General features: G+C 41.8%; 1 pseudogene; it reads right to left on the bottom strand.

The window, feature by feature from the left end:
- Positions 1-23,636: 23,636 nt before the first annotated feature.
- On the bottom strand, positions 23,637-23,792 carry LOC132014825 (U1 spliceosomal RNA; annotated as a pseudogene).
- Between the last annotated feature and the right edge of the window lie 413 nt (positions 23,793-24,205).

Genomic DNA, 24,205 nt, shown 5'->3' with positions numbered 1-24,205 from the left:
GCTTCATCTATTACTGTAAGCCAGTTTAGGAACCTCTGCACACCTTGCCTCGTATGAGAAGTCATCAACCAAATTGCCTGGACTTTTTCCATATAAATCTGTGTGCAAATAGGTATTCCCAAGTCTGTACTAATACAATTAATTGTTTCTCACCTAAAGAGATAATAATATGCTGGTCAGCAAACTAGAAGTTGGTCCTGGTATTTGGGTTAAAAAAAATATCCAATAATGAAATTTTATAGTTTTACTTTTCAGAATAGAATCAACACTAAATCATTTGGCATGGATCTTGAGGAAAAGATAGAGGTTGTGTCATGATGGTGCAGATACAGAGGTTGTGTGTTGGGGTGCATGAAGAATATTCTGGAGCCATATGGGAAGATTCAAGCAGATCTGACTTTCTCTAGTAGGAGAGAGGAAAGATCTCTTCGATCAAGAGCCTCCTGAGCCCGCAGAGAGCACTAGACTATATCCCGTTTGGTGAGGGGCAACATCTATCCCAATGTCACGGACACACGCTCACCCAAGATGACAATGCCACCAATTCAAGGCAAAAGTAGGGGGAAGATTAGAACAATGCAATGACTTTTCATGAAGTTAGATGTAGTCAGCTTACAGGATTAGTCTTCATTCTGAGATTCTGTCCTTCTGACATGTTTGGTATTAAGTGTTCTTTCTTTTGTGAAGTCAATGGCTGAAACTTTCTTTTTTAACAAATGTAAATATTTAGCAAATGAAAAGGAAGGTAGAGCAGAGAAATAGAAAGAAAATGAAATCTTTCTGACATCAGTGTTTAGCTTTTAAGATCAGCTCGGCTGAACACCACCCCATAACCCTGCATAATCATTTTGTAAGCCAATAACTTTCCTTATTGTTTAAACCAATCTGAGTTGTATTGTCACAAGGCAATTGCAAGACAGTTGCAAGACAACTGGTACAAGACGCAGAGAAAGGGAATTCAATGATTGGTTAAATTAATGAATGATCTCGGCCAAGTTCTCCATGTGGCCTTTGAACACAGGCACAGTTCCCTGGCTTGTTTGGTTGGCAAAGCCCTGCACTAGTTACTTCCTTCTGCTTCCTTTTCTATGCCATCTTCCACCACCCGAGTTCTAGCCGCATTTCCTTGATTTGTAACAAACATCAGGTCTCCTATTATTTGAATAGCTTAGCCAACGTTGAAGCTCCAAACATTCATTCAGAGTCATTCATTTCTATTTTACCTTACCTGCCATCCACAGGATTCTCTTCTAGCCACAGGCTTGGAGACCGTGGGACTCCTTGTGGGACTCTCCCACAAGGTAGCAGAGACTGGCTGAACATAGCTCTCATGTTCTTCTCTTTACTGGGCACACAGAGAACCTGTATTGTCTTGTTCCCCTTTTGTTAGGGGTAAGCCCATAGTCAAGGTCTCTCAAAATATGGCTAGAAGTCTAAGGCCTTCAAGAGGGAGGAGTGTGTGTGTCCTCCACCCTCTTGGTCTCCTTCCACTGGCTGGATGCAGAAGACAGTGAGGCCACAGATGGAAGGACGTTGGGTCTTTGAATCGGCTCATGGAAGAGAGCTACCTACCCACCTGAACCATGTGGCTTGGTTTGCTGTCTGGGTGAGAACTAAACTGTCCTACCTGAGCCAACAGCCAACAGCCAACAGCCAACAACATCCTAACTAATAAATCTAACGGGCTCACTATCCGTCTCTGCCCACAGGCTTAGTTTAAGCTGTTCTCTCTTGGTTCTGTGTTTCCTTGGAGAAGCAGCCTCTTTGATGGCCTGAGCATCCAGTTTTTCTCCCCATCAGTTCAATCAGCAGCCCCATCAATTCAATCAGTGCACCTCGCATACGAAACTTGCCCCAAGGCAGTCTCCAGTTAATGTGTCCTCTCCCTGCTCTGTGGGGCAGAGTGGAACCTCAGAGATCAGCCAGCAAACTTCCTGAGGCTCTCTCTTCACTTCTGTGCATTCCTTCCCAAAAGCAAATGGAGTTAAAAATCAGACAGGGCTGGGAGAATTAAGAGCACCACAGCGGAGACTCACAGAAGCCTGTCCACGGTCCTGGGCTGAGGTTTCCACAGCAGCATCGCCTGGGAAGAATTCTGTGAGACAGAGATTCACACTCAGAGATTTTGATGTGATGTTTCTGAAATGGGTGGCAAAGGTCTATTTCTTAATGTATCTTTGTGACCCTGATGCATCAGCTCTGTGCCAGGCGATGGCGTGTCAGGGTGAGCAGCAGCGCTGGCCATACGAATAGCCAAGCATCCCATGATGGTCAGTAGGAGCACAGCAGGGAAGAGCTTGGGATTGGAAGTCACGTTTGGGTTTGAATCCAGGCTCTACCACTAACAAGTTACGTGACTGGTAAATTTCTTTAATGTCTGAACAGCCCTGAATTTTCAAGCAGGTTTTATAATGCCACAGTAATAAAACTTACATGAAATAATGACTATAAAATCCCTGGCATAAAGAACAAAATAAATAGTGGGGATGTAGGGCTGGGTGGCTATGCGTGTGTGTGAGAGAGAAACAAGTCTGTCTCTAGAGAGACGACAGGTGTGATGGCTTCCATGTCCAGGAAGAAGAACATCCCTCTCATGGATCTCCTGACCATGAACTATTTGGGGCGCTGGTTCTGTGCTGCTGCGGCTACTAGAAACAGACAGCAGAGAGAGCTATTTTGCCCCTGAGATTTTGAATCTAACCAGAATTTGGGTTTTTCCCTCTATCCTTCTTTATTTTTTTTTTAAGACTTTACTTATTCATGAGAGAAAGAGAGAGGGAGCAGCAAGCTCCCTGTTGAGCAGGGAGCCTGATGCCGCAGAACTCGATCCCAGGACCCCAAGATCATTACCTGAGCGAAGGCAGACATTCAACCATCTGAACCACCCAGGTGCCTATCTCCTTCTTTAAAGGAAAAGAAAGTGGAGCCCACCTCCTGCCCCAGTCTATTCCCTGATCCCGTAAAGCAGACAAGCCATAGGGAGGTCTCAGCACTCCCTGAGTACAAAGCAGGCCCCATTAAAGGCAGTTGGCCTCCTGCCCTCTGCTCTTCTCAGGGAGGGGTCCTCCGGCCTCCCTGCTTCTGGAAAAAGCTCTTCCCATCACCCAGGACCTCAGATACTTCTCCCTCTGGCCCATCCATTCTCACACTCAGCACCAGGCCCTGCTCAACTGCAGAACATTCCTGGGTGCCCCACTTAACATCTGAGCCTCCATCTCCTCACGTGCCCAGCATCAGTTAATTCCCAGGCTTCTCGGGAGGAATGACGAGATGACACACGTGAAAGTGCTTATAATCGGCAAGCGCCTCACAAGTGTCCCGCATTAACATTAACATCTAGCAGGAGCCCCTCCTTCTCTGCCATTCTTCGCCCATGTCCCTCCCCACCCAAAAGAGGGTGAAGAAAGCTGAAGCATTCTTCTGCTCAGTTTAACTCACTTACCCAAGTTTAAGTACAGGAAGCTTATGAACCCGCCTGAAAGCCCCCCAGCAGTCTGGTGAGTCCTCTCCAATGCTCAGGGAACTGGGGGAGCAGGGTTTTGCTACAAGAGGATTCATACTTATTGAAAGGGGTTAGAAAAGGGTTAGGAAAGTGATCCTAGAAGACCCTACTAGGAGTTTCCCAAAGAGCTATGAGATTATGGAGAAAATGTCACCTTGGTTCCTGACCAGAGAAAAAAGCCTGGGGCTGGGGGTTGGGGGGGGGGGGGGGATGGGAGCATCAGACGTCACTGTGCCTCTGTTTCCTTGCCTGGAAAATACAAAGAATCCCAACCTGTCCTCCCCACTACTTCACAGGGGTTTTAGAGGGTGATACCAAATTATTACAGTCACAAAAACAACACTTAGCACTTACTATATATCAGACACTGTTTTCAATGTTTATGCTTAAATCCTCAGAACAGTTCCATGTGAGAGGTACTATGAGCCCCATCTTACAGATAAGGAAACTAAGCATAAGAGGGCTAACGTGATGACTGTACGGTATTTGTGTGACAGCCGTACAAGGTTCTCATGCCTCCCTGGGACTTGGGGCGGGTGGAGGGGGTGGGGACTCTCCCTTCCCAGACCAGGCAGCAGAATCTGGGAGCCCCCCTGAGTGCTGGGAGGCCTCCCTCCAAACCCCCACTGTGCTGGGCCAAGGGCCCCACCCCGCAGATGGCTAGGCTCGATGATTTCAGAAGGGAAGCACGTGTTTGTGACATTGGGAATTCTCCGAAATTATAATGAGGGCAAATCGCTTTGGATTCATTATGAGTCAGACGCTGTGCTAAGTGCGGAACAGGCAGGGCTGGCTTTTTAAACAGTCTTGTGAGGTGAGTGCTGTTGGTATCGCCATTTTACATTGAAGGCTTAAAAAGCGTTAAGACTCCAGAGCAGCGGTCAGCGAGCAAGAGACCATGTGCCAGGCACCTGTCTCTGTAATTAAAGTTTTACTGGAAGACGGCTGTGTCCATTCATTTAAGTATCGTTTATGTTTGATTTTGCACCAGGGCGGCAGAGTCGAGTAGTTACAACAGACGCCCAGCAAGGCCTGCCAGTCTAAAAGATCACTGAAGTATCACTAAATGATCACATGGCCGGTTAAGAAAGTTACCAAATCCCCACTTTGGAACCAAACTGCCTGCCTTCCACTTCTGGCTTCGCCTCTTAGCAGCTGTGCAACCTGGAACAAGTTAGTTCACTTCTCTGAGCTCTGGCTTCCTCCATCATCTATAAATTGGGGAGAATAATAGAACCTACAGCAGAGGATTGTTGCAAGAATAGCCTTCATCGCTGGTTTGCAAACTACAGCCTCACACACAATGGCTTGTCATCTGGGAGCTAGAAATGCAAATTCTGCTTCACCCCACACTTGCTAAACCAGAAACTCTGGGGGCCAGCCTGTGCTTTAACAAGCTCCCGGGTGATTCTGATGCCAGCTAAAGTTCCAGAACCACTGACATTGTATTAGAAAGCCATTCCCCCAGTAAGTGCAAGGGTTTGCTATTATGATTTACTTTAGATTGGTATTTAATCCACCTCTGTGCGTTTTGTGAGTTTGTCTTGGAAATCAGCCTTAAATTCATAAGCTCTTAGGAAGAGAAATAACATCTGACTTTTCTTTTGTATTCACCTAGTATCAAGCACATTTTGAGTGCTTATTCAACATTATTTGATTGGTCGAACAATTTCTAAAAATGGGGTTGTTTTCTGGGATCTATGAAGCTGAGGTGGCCTGGAGTACATGGGTGGCCCTCAGCAAATCTTTGTGTCGGCAGATGTTATGCACAAATGTTTGCATGGACGGGCATTTTTCTTGGTAGATGCCCTGATATTTTCAGCACATTCTCAGAGACTCCCCAGCATTTTAAATAGCACAGCTCCAGAACACAAGCAGCCACAGGTTAAGGTAAAGGACTGTAAGTGCCCTCGAGGAGCCCAAGGAACGAACACACCCTTTCCATGTAGCATGGGAGGAGCCTGAATGCAAAGATGGCTGCTTCTGTTCTTTCTCTATTTCCCTTTCTCCGCCCCTGCCCCAGCCATCTCTGCCCTCCACCTCCTGGATTCTCTTTCTCCCTGGCATACTGCTTCTCTTCTTCCAGCTGCTAAAGAAAATGGGATAGACAGCTCTGCATCACATCATGGAGATGGCTGTTTAATTTGAGATGAGTGTTACGTTACTCATTGCTCAGGGCCCCCTTTGATCCGCCAACATTTCCTTCTTTTATCCCCATATACAGCATACATTAGTGCCCTGAATGCTTCCTGGTTTTGTTGTCTTTTAGAGGTCATCGGAGATTATTTATTTGGGAAAGCAGATGGATATCCTTTTTAATGTCAAAATAATTACTGTTTGGTTGGTCTGATAGTTTATTTACGCTTTCAATGTTTTTATGTTTACGTTGAAAGAGCATTGCGAAAATTATATTTTATCTGTTAAAGTAAACAGGATATGACAACCTTTTTAACCAATGTTTCTAGCCGAGGAGTTGGTTTATTAAAATGGTTAGAAGATAACGGAACCAATTGGGAACAGTCACTCGAGCTGAAATGCACAGCTGTATGCTTTCTATTTGTACAAAAGCAGGAAAAAGGCAGTAAACAGTGTTTTAAACAAGGGGCAGTATAACAGAGTGGTGAAGAGTAGACTTGCGCTCTGGTTTGAAATCCCAGCAAATAATCCCAGAGAGAACGTGCCCTCTGTTTCTCTTTTCAATGAGTCACCACAGTTCATCTACCTGGAAGAGTTTCTCCAGCCACACACATTTATCATTTGCACTTAGCAACTTTTATTGGTAAACTAGTTCTGGGCTTTACCAAAGAAGTAAAAGGGAAGAGAGCTCTCCTGGCAGGTTGCTCTAGGGATTAACCAGCGGGGGCGGGCGGGACTCTTCTCGTTATTTGGACTTTACTCTTGTGCATTATATTAGTTCTTTATTTTTCATGGGACTGCAGCCTTCTGCCACAATTAACATGTATTACTACATGCTAATTCATTAATGTAGTCACTTCAGAGTGTTTCTAGCTGCTTTCCAGTTGTTTTGATAGAATACATGTGTTAGTTTAACTGCGGATCTTCTCTCTCAAATTCAAGTTATTTTCCCCTTTACTGTGGCTCATAGAGACAACTCTTTCTTCAAGATCTCATTTCTGAAAGGATTTCTCTAAACCCTTGGAGGAATGAATTTAGAAACGGTTGTATTTGTATGGTAGGTTGCCAGGTTTGGGGTTTGTTCTAAGTCTGTGAAGTCTTTGGATTTCCCTCTCTGCCATGGAGAGATGGGTAAGGTGATTAGAATCAGGCCAGGAAGAGAAGGCTGCCAGAGTCCATTATATTCCCAGAAAGTAAGACACAGTGGGGCTGCTTCTTCATTTCCCCCAAGTTCCCTGGCAGAAGCCCGGGGTCCCCAGAAAACACTTGCTGTCTTACACATATTCGATGGCATGCTTGGCCCATGTGGCAAGGGATACACATCCCTACTGTGGTATGAATTCCTTGCATGTATCTGACATTAAAGATCAGACAAAACTTATGTCTTACTATTATTACAACACCAGACATTTCAAAAATATCAACATTCAAAAGGCTGACTAAGCTGGGCACGATACTAGGCTATAATCTGTCCATCACTAATGAAATGGTAATGTAATTAGGGCAGAATAAGAGCATCCCAGTGAAATATAATCCTGTATGATAGAAATAGATACTTAGACCAAGAAAGGACCTTAAGAGGCCATTGAGGCCTCTTCTGATATTAAAAGCCTTAGAGAACTACATCAATTGAGAAAAAGGTTCACAAGTATAGGATATAGGGGTACCTGGGTGGCTCAGTCATTTAAGCATCTGCCTTTGGCTTGGGTCATGATCCCAGGATTCTGGGTTTGAGCTCTGCATTAGACTCCCAGGTCAGCAGTAAACCTGCTTCTCCCTCTCCTTCTGCCCCCTTCTCCCTCTGCCTGCTGCTCCCCCTATTTGTGCACATACACTGTGTGTGTGTGTGTGTGTGTGTAATAATATTTTTTTAAGTGTAGAATGTGGCAAAATAGAAGTACATGGCTGGTAGATATATAAGGCAGCCCAAACATGTTGGAGAGCAGCAAACTGGCAAAAGTCTAAAAAACGTCATGTTCCATATATTCCACTTCCAACAGATATATCTTAGGGGGGAAAAATCTCACAAAAAATCCCAAAGAGACCTGTAAGAAGATATTCATTGCCAATTGGTTTTACAGCCTAATACTGGAAACAACCTAATTTATCGAGAGAGACAAATCATGATACATGCATGCAGTATAATACTATAGAGCAGTTAAATAAACTGAGCAGTGTGAATCAATGTGAATAAATGTTGGAAACAATGCTGAGTCCAAAAAATAAGTTGCTGAAGGATGTGGGAACAGTGTGATGTCATTCTTATGGAAGTTAAGCTCTATACAGATATAGGCATACCCAGGAAAAGGATAAAGATACACAAGGGAAAAACAGACACCAACTTCACATAAATGCTTTATCTGAAGAGGGGAACCAAATCAAAGGGGGAACAAAAAGAGATTTCAACCTCATCTGTACAAACTTAACGGCTTAAAAAAAATAGATCTGAAGCAAATATAGCAAATGCTACTGGAACAGGCACATGGATATGTTGGTTTTTTTTTTAATTACTTGTGTGTTTGAATTATTTTAATTTTCTGAACTTTTGTATATATACCCTCTTCTATGGCTCTCCTAAGACAGCCTTTCCCTTGCATTCCATTGCCGTAACATCTTTTATCCTCCAATCCTGGTGTAGCTTGGATTTCAGAAGAAATACTTTTTTTCCTAATAAATACTTCCTGTACTCACATCCACTTGTTAAGGGAACCAAAAGTTATTTCCAAGATGAATTAGATCATCAGTGTCCAGAAGGAACCACTCTTCCACCAATAGGTCTCTTTCCTCTCACGAATTTTCACCGTCACAAGGACGACCTGACATCTCTCCATCTAATTTCATTAGTGAATTTATGGAGGGGCTGTTGGTCCCTCCATCTAAATCATTAATAAATCTGTCAAGTGTTTCCATCTCTTGGTTCCACCTGAGCTTAAGGAGGGAGAACTCCCTCTCTGTACAGACACTAAAGTTGCCAAAATAGTTGTGTAGGATTGTCCCCCTGTTCACCCAACCTGTGCTTTCTCGAGATTAAAATGAAAACATAAAGAATATATTGCACAGGGCACCTGGGTGGCTCAGTGGGTTAAAGCCTCTGCCTTCAGCTCAGGTCATGATCCCAGGGTCCTGGGATCAAGCCCCACATCGGGCTCTCTGCTCTGCAGGGAGCCTGCTTCCTCCTCTTTCTCTCTCTCTGCCTGCCTCTCTGCCTACTTGTGATCTCTGCCTGTCAAGTAAATAAAAAATAAAATCTTTTTTAAAAAATTATATATTGCACAATGAAAATGCAACTTACCCTGGCTTACTCCAACCATGCCCTCACATCTTCTCTACAGCCAACCCCAACTCAAGAAACTTTACCTCTAATTCAAAACATCAATTCAAGGTTAGCTGGATTTTTTTTTAAAAAACCAACATTCAAATTTTCTGCATAAAACCTTTAAGGACACTAAATGGGAGAGAAAGGAAATAGATAATTGGGTACAGTGCTGCTAAATGGACAGAAATGAGGAAGTTTAGTGTTTGAGATGTTTACAAGTACCCATCCTTTTCTTTTTTTTTTTTTAACTTTATTTATTTATTTGATAGACAGAGATCACAAGTAGGCAGAGAGCAGGCAGAGAGAGGGAGGAGGAAGCAGACTCCCTGCCAAGCAGAGATCCCAGGACCCTGGGATTATGACCTGAGCCGAAGGCAGAGGCTTTAACCCACTGAGCCACCCAAGCGCCCCTATCCATCCTTTTCTATTTTCTAGTCCCTCCAAGAAGAATTGATGAGAGTGTTGAAAATTCTATGTGGGGGCAATCTGGAGTATAATGAATAATCTTAAAGATAAAAGCATAGGTCAGTTAAAAGAGGGTAAGGTCAAAATTTTTGAATTAAGAAAATAAACCCCATTTCTGTTATATGCCTCCATAATTTTATAAGCACTCTCTCATTCATGATAAATTATTATTATTGTGGAGCAGATGGATGAATCTCAATCATTATACTATAATGGAAGATTAAACATTTTCTTAACTTCTATTCATCAAATTAAGTCTTTATACTCACAACAAAGGACAATGCATCAATGTTATCATTAGGGCTTTTTTAATATAACTTTAGCGTGAAGCATAAGAAGACATGATTAATGTACTGACAGAAGTAAATACTAAACAACATACATTAGTCTAGATTAGAATCGCTTTTTTAGTTCTCTTATTTAGTGGCTTCTCAGTCCTCTGAATCTTGTCAAGGAGAAACAGTCATCAAAATCATTCCACCCTTTTTTGCTAGTTGTCCTTTTTCAGCCGCATCTTTACTTGTGAAATGTTACCTATTCCCTAAATCTTTGGGGGGTCAGGGGGAGAGGGTTTCTGGGGAGGGAAAAGGAGATAGTATTTGTTCAGCCCCCAAAAAGACAGGTTTCCCACCTGGTTGAGTTTCAGGTCACATTTAACAGACAGCAAGATCTGGGGGGGATGGAGAGAAATCTCATGATCTATAGTCCCTCTGGTCTACCACACCCAATGTGCAAGATTGCCCAAACTACTCCTGATCCCAAAACGTATCTAGTCTTTACAACATCATCGGAAGCCGTTTCACAGTCTCCCACAAGCATGTATTTCAACAGTTTGCATTTTATGAAGCACTCATTTGTAGAGATGGAGTTAAAGAATGGACAGCAGTAGTGCGGCAAAGAGCACCGACCTTGGATGGATAGGACCCAAGGTCAAAACCCTAATCTTCCACTCTGTGGACCACAGGGCTTCCCACATGTAGTTTAGTCCTTTTCTTTTTTTCCTTTTACTGATAACACTTATTGTTTTCTCTAACCAGATGTGCATTAAACATCTTGCCTCTAACACCTCATTTACTCATTAGGAAACTCCCCACTACATGGGTCTTATTATCCTCTCTTATACCTAGTGTTATTATCCTTGTTAATTTACAAAGAATTGGAATGCAATAAAATGGGAAGGCTTCAAGGAAAAAAATTGGAAGACTAGTTAACAAGCTCCATAATAGTTCAATAAAATATCAAGAATTAAATATTTGATAACACAATAAACAGCATCAACTGTCAATTAGTGTATTGTCAGCACATTGTTTATTCAGCATGGTGATCCCCAGTTGGGGTATATGCTATACTTTAAACATGAAAGTAAATTTCCGTAGGAAATTGTCCCATGAGCCCCACAACAATTTTGGAGGTAGTTTTTTCAATCAATAAAGCATAACAAAGCAGGGTGCTAAGTTTGAGGGAGAAAAACAATGTTCCAAAGAGGCTGCACAAAATAGAATACCCTGCAATAACTCTGTGCTTACTTCACCATCCAGAGAGAACTTTGTCCCACACCGCAAGACACATTTCAGCCTTTCAAGAGCTGATGTAAGAAAGTTAGTAGAATGTTGTCTTTCAAGTACATGCGATACTGAAATCATTACTCCAACCTCTGACACCCAAATAACCCTAATATACATGAGTCTCTTTTTGATAATGATCCAGAAGCCATTTTGGATCTTGGGGAACCCTGAGTCCTCATTTCCCACATTAATTATCACTGAGCGGAACTGTGACTTCAGAAGCTATATAACCAGAGACAGAATTTTTTTTCTTGAATATTTATTTACTTATAGAGATAGAGTGAGTGGGGGGAAGGGCAGAAGGAGAGAATCTCAAGCAGACTCCCTGCTGACTGTGGAGCCCAAAGTGGGGCTCAGTCTCATGAGATCATGATCCAAGCTGAAACCAAGAGTCAGCCACTTAACCGACTAAACCACCCAGGTGCCCGCCTTTTAACTTTACCTAAAAGATGAAAAATTTTGCTCAGAGATAAGATGTTATTGTGAAAAAAAAAAAAAAAAAAAAACCAACAGCCAGATCCTAGAATAAAGCAGGCAAGGAAACAGGGCACCAGGTAGAGGTGGGAATCATCGCACACAACAAGTAGTTTAGTGGGGAGGACAGTGAGAAAATTGTTGTGAAAGAAATATAGAGGTTGTTAACTGAAAGAATATGGTTATAAAACAATATTTATAATATGATCTCTTTCTGTTAAAAACACACACATATATATACACATACATGTGTTGACCTGGAAGTACATCTGATTAAGGTGGAAACCAGGGTCACCCCTGGGTAGTGAGAACATGCTTCCATTTTCTGATTTTTTTAGCCTGTATTTTCTAATTTTCTTCAATGCACAAGCACTGATTTTATAATAATTAAAAATTATGCTAAATTGATTATTTACTTGAAATGGATTGCTTTCTCTACACCTTTCATAGTCTTAGTTCACTGCTTCCCCTTCTTTCCAACATGGTCTCAACCACAGAGGAACACTGGCATTTTCCCTTTAGTTTGGCTATTGAAAGGGATCCCTGTGTTCTGTCTCTTCCCTGGCACACAAACACCCACTTCTAACTCGGACCTGAGATTGATTTTAAGCTTCGCTCTTAATGAGCTCTGTGGCCCAGACAAATGAATGAACTTCTCTTGGCCGCAGATCCTTCAACTGTGAAAGGTAGCGATCATACTTGAGGTGAATTAAGTAAGAAAATACGTGTAAAAACATGGTACCCAATACTACAGTGTTTATGTAATTTCATTTTTAGCAGACACTTCTCTGCTATATTATTTAAGTACTTTAATGTGGCAGTTACATGAGGAAATTATTGCCTGTGGCTGCTGACAGGTTGAACTGCAAGTCTCCAGGACTATAGGAGCTAAAGCCTAAATATGATTTTTCACCGACAAAAACCACTGAAGCAGTTAGAGAAAAGGAAGCTGCAGTTATCCTCTTTCTTATTGTCAGGAAACAGAAATTTTTTTTCCTGATAATCTGACAAGAATAGAGATAGGGAAGGAGATGAGAATAAAATGCCATTACCTTGGTTCACAAGTGGAGAGAGAAATAGAGAAAGGTCCCAGCATTACCCTCACATATTATGGATGCTAGAAGAGATGATTGGAGAGCTCATTTGAATCTGATGTCAGGAATCTACTGCTGTCATATACTGCCCCAGCCCTTTTCTATTGCCTCCAACGGTGTTCGCCATATCTGTGGTAGACTTGCCAAGTATATGACTTGCATAGAGAAAGTGAGAGAGAAGACACTTTTCTAGCTACTGGCCAAATGAAAGACTTGGGAAAAGAGATAAAAGTCTAAATGGATTTTCTTGTGAAATACTTTAGCATTGGCAATGTAAATCAAATCTTCAGTCTCTCCTATGAAACCTTTAGTAAAATTTTCACAGGATGCTTTGGTGAAAATGGATCGTTTATATCAATTTAAGGAAATGCTGATTCCTACCTTGAGTTGTCATGGGGTCATTATGGAGACCTCCTTTGGGGCCAGCCAGCATATAGCTCATTCTGCTGTGGGTGATTTTGAGGCCCTCCTTAGGGCTTCAGTCAAACCCACCTTGGCAAATCCACACTGGTAACGATAGGATGGGAACACTTCCGTCACATGACTTTCATCATTGATTCAAGTCAGCGGGTAACCTGTTCAGTGCTGTTCAGTGATGCTACGTAGAAACTTTCAAATTCTACCACTCATTCAGTCTGATGTGCCCCCCAGACCACACCCCTTGAACCTGAGACCTCCTGGTTCCATTCTTGCCCTTCTGCAACTGATCCATCATTACCTCCAGAACATAAATTTTTGTTGTTTGTTTGTTTGTTTGTTTGTTTTTTAAAGATTTTATTTATTTATTTGACAGAGAGAGATCACAAGTAGGCAGAGAGGCAGGCAGAGAGAGAGGAAGGGAAGCAGGCTCCCTGCTGAGCAGAGAGCCCGATGCGGGACTCGATCCCAGGACCCTGAGATCATGACCTGAGCCGAAGGCAGCGGCTTAACCCACTGAGCCACCCAGGTGCCCAGCACATAATGTTTTATTAAACAATACTGCCTAATCATTTGGAAATTAATTCTCCAATTGCCCTTTTTTTTTAATTTCAAGACTAACTATCACTTATGGTTCCAAACAATGCTTCTTGGGTTTCAACAAGCTACCATCTTTTTTCACAAAACTTCTTAGAGTTCACATCATTCTTCAGAACTGAATTATGTTCTATGAGTGGACTGAGCTAGCATGAGGATCAGGATTTGGTGCAATGAACTGAAACTCTCCCAAGTTTTTCAAAGAGACTTAATACAGGGACTTAGGATGTTACGAACACTGGAAAGGTTCAAGGGGTAAAAGCCAGGGGGCCTCCACTAGACTGAGTCACAAGTTCCTGACACCATCAACATGATACAAAGATGTTTCAGCTACTGGGGCTGCCATGCTAAGTCCTCACTCTCAGAAAATGACTCCTAACTCCCAGGAAATGAATCCACATTCCCAGGAAATGAGCATCTCCACAGCAGAACATGGAGTCTAACTATTGCCTACGCTTGGCACTGGTAGAACTTTTGTCCTCCATATAGGAAGATAGCTGCCACCTAATGTCTTGTCTTCCAAATTGCATGGAAGTCCACTTTGAAGACTGGACATAAATCACATGCAGAATCCTAGCTACAATGCAACCCGCAAGACAATAGCTCTTAGCTTTCCAACTTCTTCAAATAGGAGGATAGCTAGTATAGAACATGGCTTTCAATAAGATACAATCCAACAAATTGCTATGTTTTTCACTCAGTAAGAGATTTAATATAGGGAATTAGATTCTTTCAAACAAAAGAACATAAAGTATATTTCATTCTACCAAATATAAAATATTCATAATTATTGAAGTGAGGTTATGGGTAGACGGGGAGTTATTCTATTCTGGACTTGCACATGTGTTTGGAGGTTGATTTTCTTCTTTGTGTGTACTGGTGATTCTCCATTTGTCCCTAGTTCAGATCCACTCTCTTCCCTTCTCCACCCAGGTCTCTGCTTCAGGAAGTTGGCTTTTCTGGATGACATCACTTGGGTTCCCTTGCTGGTTATGGTTGGATTTGACCAATTTGAGTTTCCTACAAGAGGTCAGAGGGTATAAGAGGGAGTCCAGGTATTTCTTCTTTTCTCCCTCCTTCCTCTGAGTCACTTGGTGGACAGTGCCTGGGCCCTCTACTAAAATAGCTCCTATTGAGGGACTTTTAGAGGACTCTTGTAACACCCTGTCCTCCCTGTGATCATAGGGAACAATGGCTTCCTGCTGGTGCTGATGTCTGGGGCCTCAACATCCTCTGTTGCTTCCCTTATTCCTATCCCCATATTTGGAAGTTGACCTTTCATTAAAAACCATTTGAACTATCTAACTGGAGCTTTTCTGCCCCTCCATTCCCCTTAACAGTCTCCTGTCCTCTCATCTCAGATACAGCTCACCATACCCACAGGGCTCCATATCTTCCATATCCTCCTGCTCTTCACCTTTCCCTCCTCTGTCAATCCCCACACTACCAAGTGTTTGTGCATTCTGCTCAGGATCTTGCATTACACAAAATAATTGATAAATTAGTTGGTAGCATAACATTTTTTCCAAGATAACCTTTCTCAATTTTAAGAGAAGGCAAATGGTATAATGCAGAAATACCAGTATTATGATAAACATTTCAGGCAAAGTTGGGAACATACTTGGAGGAAATCAGTCTATAGTGCCTAGAACCTATAAAGAGGCATGTCTATTTGTCCAGAAGCCTGGTCCTAAATAAATGATGAAATCTGATTTGGTATTAGATAAACAAAAATTCGGTGTTGTGTTTTCTTTTTCTTTTTTTTTTTTTTTAATTTTTCAGGGTTTTTTTTTTTTTAGATTTTATTTATTTATTTGACAGAGAGAGAGAGAGATCACAAGCAGACAGAGAGGTAGGCAGAGAGAGAGGGGGACGCAGACTCCCCTCTGGGCAGAGAGCCCGACATGGGGCTCGATCCCAGGACCCTGAGATCATGACCTGGGCTGAAGGCAGTGGCTTAACTCACTGAGCCACCCAGGTGCACCATGGTGTTGTATTTTCTCATACCAAACAGATTTGGTATTAGAAAAACATTAAGATCCTTAATGGCAGAGGGTTTTTTTCTTGTTCTCCAGCACCTGCCACAGCATCTGACTCTTGGTAAAAATTGCATGTGTGAGGCATCTGGGTGGCTCAGTGGGTTAAAGCCTCTACCTTCGGCTCAGGTCATGATCCCAGGGTCCTGAGATCAAGTCCCACATCAGACTCTGTACTTGTCAGGGAGCCTGCTTCCTCTCCTCTCTCTCTGCCTGCCTCTCTGACTACTTGTGATCTCTGTCAAATAAAATTTTTTTAAAAATTGCATGTGTGGGGGCGCCCGGGTGGCTCAGTTGGTTAAGCAGCTGCCTTCGGCTCAGGTCATGATTCCAGGGTCCTGGGATCAAGCCCCACATCGGGCTCCCTGCTCGGCAGAGAGCCTGCTTCTCTCTCTCCCCCTCTCCGACGCTCTGCTTACTTGTGCTCTCTCTCTAACTCTGTCAAATAAATAAAATATTTTTTTAAAAAAAATTGCATGTGTGTTTAAGTGAAGCAATCAATGAGTAACCATATAGGAGGCTGCTTGATTTCTTTGTCTTTCAGCCTTCTCATCTCCCCCACACCTGGGATTTTCTAGGGCACCATTTTATCATTGTTCAACAACACAGAACCTACATTTGGCCCTTGAAATTCTCATTGTGCTCTTGGATGTGTCTCTGCCCCATCTGGGTCTTAGTGTCCTCACTGGCAGAAAGCAGGGTCAGAGACCATCCACATTAATGACTAAAACAATATTAAAAATGCTTTTACCACACTTTTTATTTGGTGGGTGCTTTTGCTTTGATTTTTATCAGGTTGATTGCTTTGGTAAACTGTGCGTTTGCTTTTTGGCATAAATATGGCATTTTGAGAAAGCATATGTTCCTAAGATAATGTCTCACTCATGTTGACATTAACCACTTTACAGGAATTGCCTGAGGCAACCTGCCCATGCACAAGTTTATCTTTCAGAGATATTTACCCAAAATGCACAGAAGAGTACACAAGGAAAGGCCAGCCTAAATTAGAAGCCATTTTTTTTAAGTGGGGAGCAAAATGCTCAGTGACAAAATACCCTAACCAGAATCCTGGACTAGAATAGCAATTCTCGAAAACTGAGAGGCAGAGTACACTCCAGAACCATAAACAACTGCCAAGACGGAACAAAAATCTAAAACCTGAGCTTGTCAGAGTACACTGCAGTTTCTGAAAAGATAAAACAAATGTGGGAAACTATTAAAACCTCGATTAGAATATTTGTCTTTTACCATCAACTTTGTCAGAAGTAATGAAAATCCTCAAGCATCTTTAACTAGCAGTCAACAATACATTCTCAAATAATAGAAATATTGATGTGCAAACCAATGCTATTAAAAACTAGGTTAATGCTATTAAAGACTGCCTTGGCTCAAAAAAATATAGGCATAGTAAAACTGAAAGAATAAAGTCCATATCCCCATAATAACTTTCTTTCTAAACCAGAAATAATTTGTGACCCCAAGCTAATGTATTGCATTTGAATAATTACGGCTTCTTCTAAACTTTTTAAATACTGCCCATTAAGTTGGGCAAGAAACTTAATAATAACCTCAGCTGAGCAGAGTTCTTACCTTCCTAATTCAAAGAGTTACCTCAGAAGTTATTGCTGAGTTGTGGCAAAATTAACATGAGAATATGAATGTAAGTCAAAGGTAAAATGCCATTCTTTTATTAAGAATTATGAGAATTCCTTTTGAGGAGGGAGCCATCTTGATTGGGAAAGTTTCTGCTTTGAGTAGGAGGCAGAAACGGTAATGCTTACCAACTCTGCTATGGTTTCCCTGTATTTCCTACCTCCTTACAGCTGGTGGAACCAAGTGGGGAATATTCTGACCAATGGGCTTTGGAGGTGACATCATGTGTTGTTTTGAAGTAGAAGCATATAAGAGTGCTTACGTGTTGAAATGGAGTCTCTCTCACCCTGAGTCCCCGAGAGGCTCTATGGAATAGAGTTCTTTGATGACCCATACTGAACATCAACCAAAAATGGGAAAGAAAAGTTTTGAGGTAGAAGCCTGTAATATTTTAGAGTTAATATGTCTCCTATCCTGACTAATACAGATTGGAAAACCAAATCTCAAAAAACTTAAGTGTTCACAGAACTGATCTGCATGAAGAATTTCCTTGTTAGGAAAGGAAAAAGAAAGAGTAATACAGGCAGGAAATGAAGAAAAGATGTGAATTATACATAAAATTTCCACCCTGTAACTTCCAAATCTTAAGAAAATACTACAAAAACTCACAAAATATTTGTTGTGAATGGATTACCAGTAAAGCAACTCATCTTTTCTCCAGACTGATGCAGCAATAGAATAGAGGCAAGGTACTTACTTTCAGAAACAGGATCACATCACTGGGCACACTTGTTTAATTTTCATCCTATGAAATAGGGGAATTGAGGTCCTCCTATGTCAAACTCAAGGGTGAAGGAAGCTTAAGCTTTCTTGTTTTGTTTGGACTATTGGACTAATTTCTACAGTCATAGGAAAAGATTTTTTACTCTAAAAAGAATACTTTTACTAGATTCGTAAAATCCAGGTGGTCTAGTTTATGAACACAGAATCTCAGAACCCCAAGTTTGGAAAGAACTTAAAAGTCAGCTACTCTCACCCTTCCCATTCCCTCTTTCTAGGATAATCCCACCAGGTGGCTTCTGATCTCTGCTTAGACATCTCCAGTGGCAAAGATTTCACTCTCTTCTAAAGCAGCCCATTCCACCTCTGCATTGCTTTGACAGTCTCTAATTCTCCCTCACATTGATTTAGCTAACATCTCCATCCCTATAACTTTTACTCAATGGCCCAAGTTCTACCTCTTGAGGCATACAAAATAAGTATGATGTGTCTTTCATAAAATGGATAATAATGCTTCAAATGCTTGAAGGCAACAACAATCTTGTCCTCCTCCCTTTGGAAGTTATTTTTAGAAAAGCATTACCCCTACTTCTATCACCAAGCCTGGATGGAGCCTGTCCCTTTTCTTTTACTAATTACTCTGCCCTTCAGAAATGGGTTAGATGGCAGGAAGGGGGATTAAAGGGAATACAGATCATGTTAATATCATGTTAATATCAACTGAAGACCTAATTAAGCAAGATTTCTTGTCTGCTCATTACCTCCTCATGAATCTCACCTCAAGAGACCCATTAAATGGGTGAGAACCAGAGTTGCCTTTTGAGTAAATCAAATAAGAGCTGCCCTCGTGGTATAATTTGAGACTATGCCAGATTCCTCTGCCTCAAAATCCCAAACCCAATACAAAGCATTTGGTCATTATTTCGTCTTTGGATAACTGGGGTTTCCCTGATTCATCACCACATAACAGTTATGAAACAGTTTTCTCCCTGGAGCCCATTGACCAAGATTGGGCCTCCCCTTCTCTTTTGCTAATGACACTCCAAAGAGTCAAAGTCCAAACTGATATGGGTGATGCTGTACATTTGGATGGGGCTGAGATGAAGAAACATTTCTCCTCATTTAATACCTTTCTGACCTCGTTTATAACGTGAGACCCCAGTAGAGAGGGCTCCACATGTCTTACTGAGTTTTCAAATGCTGCTTTCAGATTCTATTTTTAGTCCCTAATTTTCATCACTCTGGCAGAGCTGGATGATCCTAAGACACAGAAATCTTGCTAACTCCTCCCCTCCAATCTCTAGGCATGTCTTTGTCCAGATTCAGGCTCCTCCTCCTCATGCAAATCAACTCTTAAAGATTAACTGACCAGGTCCTCTAGAGATGCCCGCACAAGTCTGAATTCTAGTGTAAAAAGAGCTTAGGTTCAAGTTGAGAGTTAGGACTGTGTGTTTCTGGCTCTTAAAGGTTTTTAATTTGAAGAAGATGAAATGCATACATCATACTAAGGCAGAGGATCCACAACAGGGTTGTTCTGCTGACAAAGCGCTTGTTCTACATAGCCCAAGGGTAAATGCCAATGCACCTTTAAAATGGAGTGGGGGAATTAGAAATAAATTTGAACATCCCTGACATAAAGCTTTTATCTCATATCCTGGCTCTTACCAGCTAAGTGACCAGGGGCAAGTTACTTAATCTCTTTGAGTCTTCATTTCCCTCATCTTAAATTGGAGACACTATCAATCCCATTCCTATCACCTCCAGCCCCCTCACTTAAGAATTTTATGAGATAGGGGCACCTGGGTGGCTCAGTGGGTTAAAGCCTCTGCCTTCAGCTCAGGTCACCATCCCAGGGTCCTGGGATGGAGCCATTGGGCTCTCTGCTCAGCAGGGAGCCTGCTTCCCTTCCTCTCTCTCTGCCTGCCTCTCTGCCTACGTGTGATCTCTGTCTGTCAAATAAATAAATAAAATCTTTTAAAAAAAAGAATTTTGTGAGATAATATTTATAACTAGTACAGTGCCTGGTACAAGCTAAGGAATCAATGAATGTTAGCTCTTCTCCTTACCCTCCCCCTACCACATACACACTCATCTTCTTTCCTTTTCCTTAACCAAGAAATATAGAGACATATAGCCTAAGAGGCTGGACCTACAACTTCAGAGGCAACAGAGGAAACAGCCAGCCTCACCTGGAAACAACAAGGATGGAGCCGGAATGAGATGACAGAGAGTGAGTGCCAGGCTCCAAAAGGAGTGACCACAACCACAAACCATAGGTCAGTGCTCACAAGCGCTTGGTGGGGGAGGGAGGGTGGTTCACGATTTTTTTGTTCACCCAGATGGAATGAAACACTAATAAAACATTTTTCTCCCCAAAAATAAGTTTATATCTGCGCATGTAGTATATTTACTTGCCTTTTTATTTAAAGAAATCCAGTATCTTTTACAAAATGTTAGAAAAATAATAAGAATATTCAATAGTGGGAGATACAATTAGGATCTTAGCATGGTATCATACAAAACAATGCAACCTTAAACCAGAAGCCCTTTATCTAAGTAGAAGCCAGCAAGTAATTAACCAGTAGGAATAGGAAAGGAGAAAGTTTTAATGCCATACCTTCCTTACTTGCCATTTTCCCCAGTGCGTCTTTAAAGCGGGGGGGGGGGGCAATTTTTTGTTTGTTTTGTTGTTGTTGTTGTTGTTTTTAAATAAATAAAGCCAGAAGCTTCCCCCACCCACCCTGCTCTCTTGAGTGTCTTGCTAGGGAACAGAGAGGCTTTAACTCAGAGGGAAGGCTGCCACCTACTGGGCGACCACTAACATCCTCAGCATTTTCTGTGGGTTCTTTGAGGTCTCCCAACTCAAAATCCTCCCTTGGCCTGAAGCTGCTTTGTTAGTGACAGTGATAAAATCATAACCCGGGATACGACTATACAGAAACTTAAAAGCTACAGCATTAATTAATCATAGGACAACCTCCTACAAACTTCACAACAACACTTTTGCTTTAAGCATCAGAGAGCCTGCACTTTCAAAGGGGGAGGGAAAAAAGCCCTTTCTCTCTGAATTTCTGTTGTGTTTTCTAAGGACCAAGTGCTTTAATAGTTGGTAAGTGCTGCTAATTGCTCCCCGGACAGCCCTAATCTGGCCATTTCCTCCCTGCCTTTTACTCCATAAATCCTTCCAAAGACTAATATATTGGTTTAGTATTCCTCAAAAGTACCCCCTTTGATTGGACTGGTTTACATGTTTACAAATAGTTTCTCTACACCTACCATTTGAAAGAGCCTGTTGTTAGAAAATCTTTTATTATTGATGCCTAGACTTATTGCAGCCCCAAGATCAACCCCCAAACCCTCTCTTTTTTCTTTTTTCTTTTCCCTCTCTCTCTTGCTTGAGAACATACCACCTTGAACTCAAAACAAGCAAAAAATCTGAGTTTTCTGCCTCCAACCAGTTCTATGCCTTAGGACAAATCACTGTGCCTTGGATTGTTCATTCACGAGACAGGAAAAAGAAACCAACCAGTAGGAATGATAATGGCTACACTTAATAGGTACGCAGCTCACAGCTGTGTCACAATGGAGCACTTTCTCCTAGAACCCCCTCCAGGAAGTAAGAATCATCACCCTAAAGAAGAGCGCAACTACCAAGGTTAACCATAGAACTGCGGAGGTAGAATTTGCACTCAGAGCTTCCAGTCTGTGGGGACTCATCCTGCTCTCTCCTGCCACTGCTCTTGAGCAAGAGAAGGGCTCGGGTAAGTGAACGCACTCAATAAGGGCAAAGCTATATGCAAATTGACATTCCAGAAAGAACAAATACTATCCTTTGAGCTGATAACTTGGAAAACCTGGCCCCTGACAAATACTCTAAGATGGAAACATTTTTGCCCGTAAAACCCAGCAAGCCAGCTGGATGGAAGGATGGACAGGTAGATAGATGCACTGATCGATGAAAAAGAGCTCTTCCGTTTATGACTCCTCTTTTAGAAAGTTTGCCAGTTATTTCCAAAGGAACATGATTCTGGTTCTTTTTCATTTCCGGCTTTTTCCCCTGCATGTTTGCAGATTGCTTAATTACTTCATTGGGCTTTGGAACTCATACATTACAGATACATGATCATCTAAGTCATTACCTGCATATTTTCCCATTAAGAATAATTATAGCTCTTACCACCACTGCCCATGTACTTATGTCCTGCAGGCCTGGGCACACTGAAGTAATCATCTTTTGAAAATGATCTTGATGGGTGAGGGTTGTGTGTACAATCAGTAATAAGCAAGATGAGGTGGGAAGATTTCCATCTCCTCCATTATTGAGTGGCTCAAAAAATCACATTCCGCTTATGTCGTCACGGTGCCATGCAGGACGCTGGGGTGGTTTATGTTCTCCTGAAAAGTGAGTTAGCACTAAATGCAGAGACAAGACCCAGGGGATGCTGGATTGTATCTGCCTTTCCACGGATTAATTTTCTGAGCACGTACACATCACCCATTTCCTGGCTCAATTTCATTGTCTACAAAATGGGATTTATAAGATGCTTTAAAAACCTCCGATCATCAAATCTGAGATGGCACAGTCTTAGAGATGGGCGGGAGAGCTTTTTATACTGATTGAGAGCCTGCGTTGTGAAATAATGTCTCTTCCACTTTATCCACTCTGTAACTGTGGGCAGGTTCCTCAACCTCTTGGAGCCTCAGTTTCCACATCTGTAAGGAGAACACAGTTGTAGTCCGTGCCCCATTGAGATTCAGTGAGACCCCGCTAGTGAAACACTTTGCCCAGCTCAAAGGACAGGTGAAAGTCCTGTGAATGTTCGCTATGACTATTATCAGCAGGTCCACACTGAAAGAGTCTGGGGTCTGTTCAACAAAGCTCAGACAACACATCTAAATTAAAAACAATAATTGCCTGCCAGATAATACTCTGAAGACATTGTGAAGGGGTCACACACTATTTTAATCAGTGGTACATGAAGGGGTTGGATTTCAAAGGTCGGAGAGAGACAAGCTAGCAGATGTTTGAAAAACTATTAGATTATAACCAAGAAAAAGCTATTTAAACATCTGGTTAGTAAACAATCTACAACTGGTTTCTTGAAGAGCTCATTAATTATTCTTAAACTTTTTTTTTTTAAGTCTTTTGGGGGTTTTTTTGGTACAGCTGCAACGTATTCATTGTTATGTTTTTTACATTTTAAAGAAGCAATGAAAAGCTTCATTAAAATTGCCTATTACCACCTAAAAAAGGCTAATATTTTTGTAAATCATCCCACTAGCTCCTGCCGGTGGTCTCTCTCATATTACACTCCCCATAGCCAGTAAATACAGTGGCTCTGCATACATCCTTCTCTACATGCTGCTCTTTCTACTTAACTATGTATGGTAAACAACTTTTTATATCACTTAATATTCTTTTCATTTTTTTAATGGTTCACTGACTCTTTATTCAGTTAATGTAATTTATTTAACCAAGCCCCAGCTTTTGATTATTTTGGTTTGTCCCCAAAAGGTTGTCATGAACAACCATGTAGCTAAGTCTTTAGATAAACTTCTAGAGGTGGGCTTGCTAAATCAATGAAAATACACTTTAAAAAAAAAAAAAACAAACAGTTGTTTTTTTAAATTCCCATACATAGACACTTTTTTTTTTTTTTTTGGAAGCATGGACAGAGTCCTCCACTCCAGATTATGCTGTAAGTTTCCCACAGTTGGGGAAACTGCAGAGGTCAGCATCCCCTTCGTGCAATGGATAAGCCTCGCCCTGGGAAAAGCACCATCGTGACGATGATATCTCCCCTGCCAGGTACGTATGACACATCCTCATTGAACTAGAGTTTGTGTCCCCACTGGAAAAAATGTCTGTGTTTCTTCTGGGACAGACTGTCTTGGAAGCAGGTTCTGCTGGCCCTCCTCGGTGGTGCTATCAGTAGCAAATGGCCAAGGGTTCTGAGCACAGTGTCTCCCTGGGTCCCAGTAGACTAAACATGTCACATTTATAACCTTCTTAGCTGTGCTTCCCATAAGCTAGGGACAGCAGAAACTTGAGTGTCCCAGCCAATATGCCCAACTGAATACGATTATCTAAGTGTCTGGGTCTCTTGGTTTTCAGGGACACATTTGGTGTCACTGAAGTGAATAGGCTGCTGTTTAAAACTGTTCAGAAACTTCAACCCCTTTTTTTAAAGTGATGTGAAATATAAGCTCCAATGTGCACAGAATATCTC

The sequence above is a fragment of the Mustela nigripes genome, chromosome 3 (genome assembly GCF_022355385.1).
Source record: "Mustela nigripes isolate SB6536 chromosome 3, MUSNIG.SB6536, whole genome shotgun sequence".
NCBI classification, from domain to species: domain Eukaryota; kingdom Metazoa; phylum Chordata; class Mammalia; order Carnivora; family Mustelidae; genus Mustela; species Mustela nigripes.
Note: the sequence above shows the minus strand (reverse complement) of the source record. Positions and strands in the feature narration are given on the sequence as shown.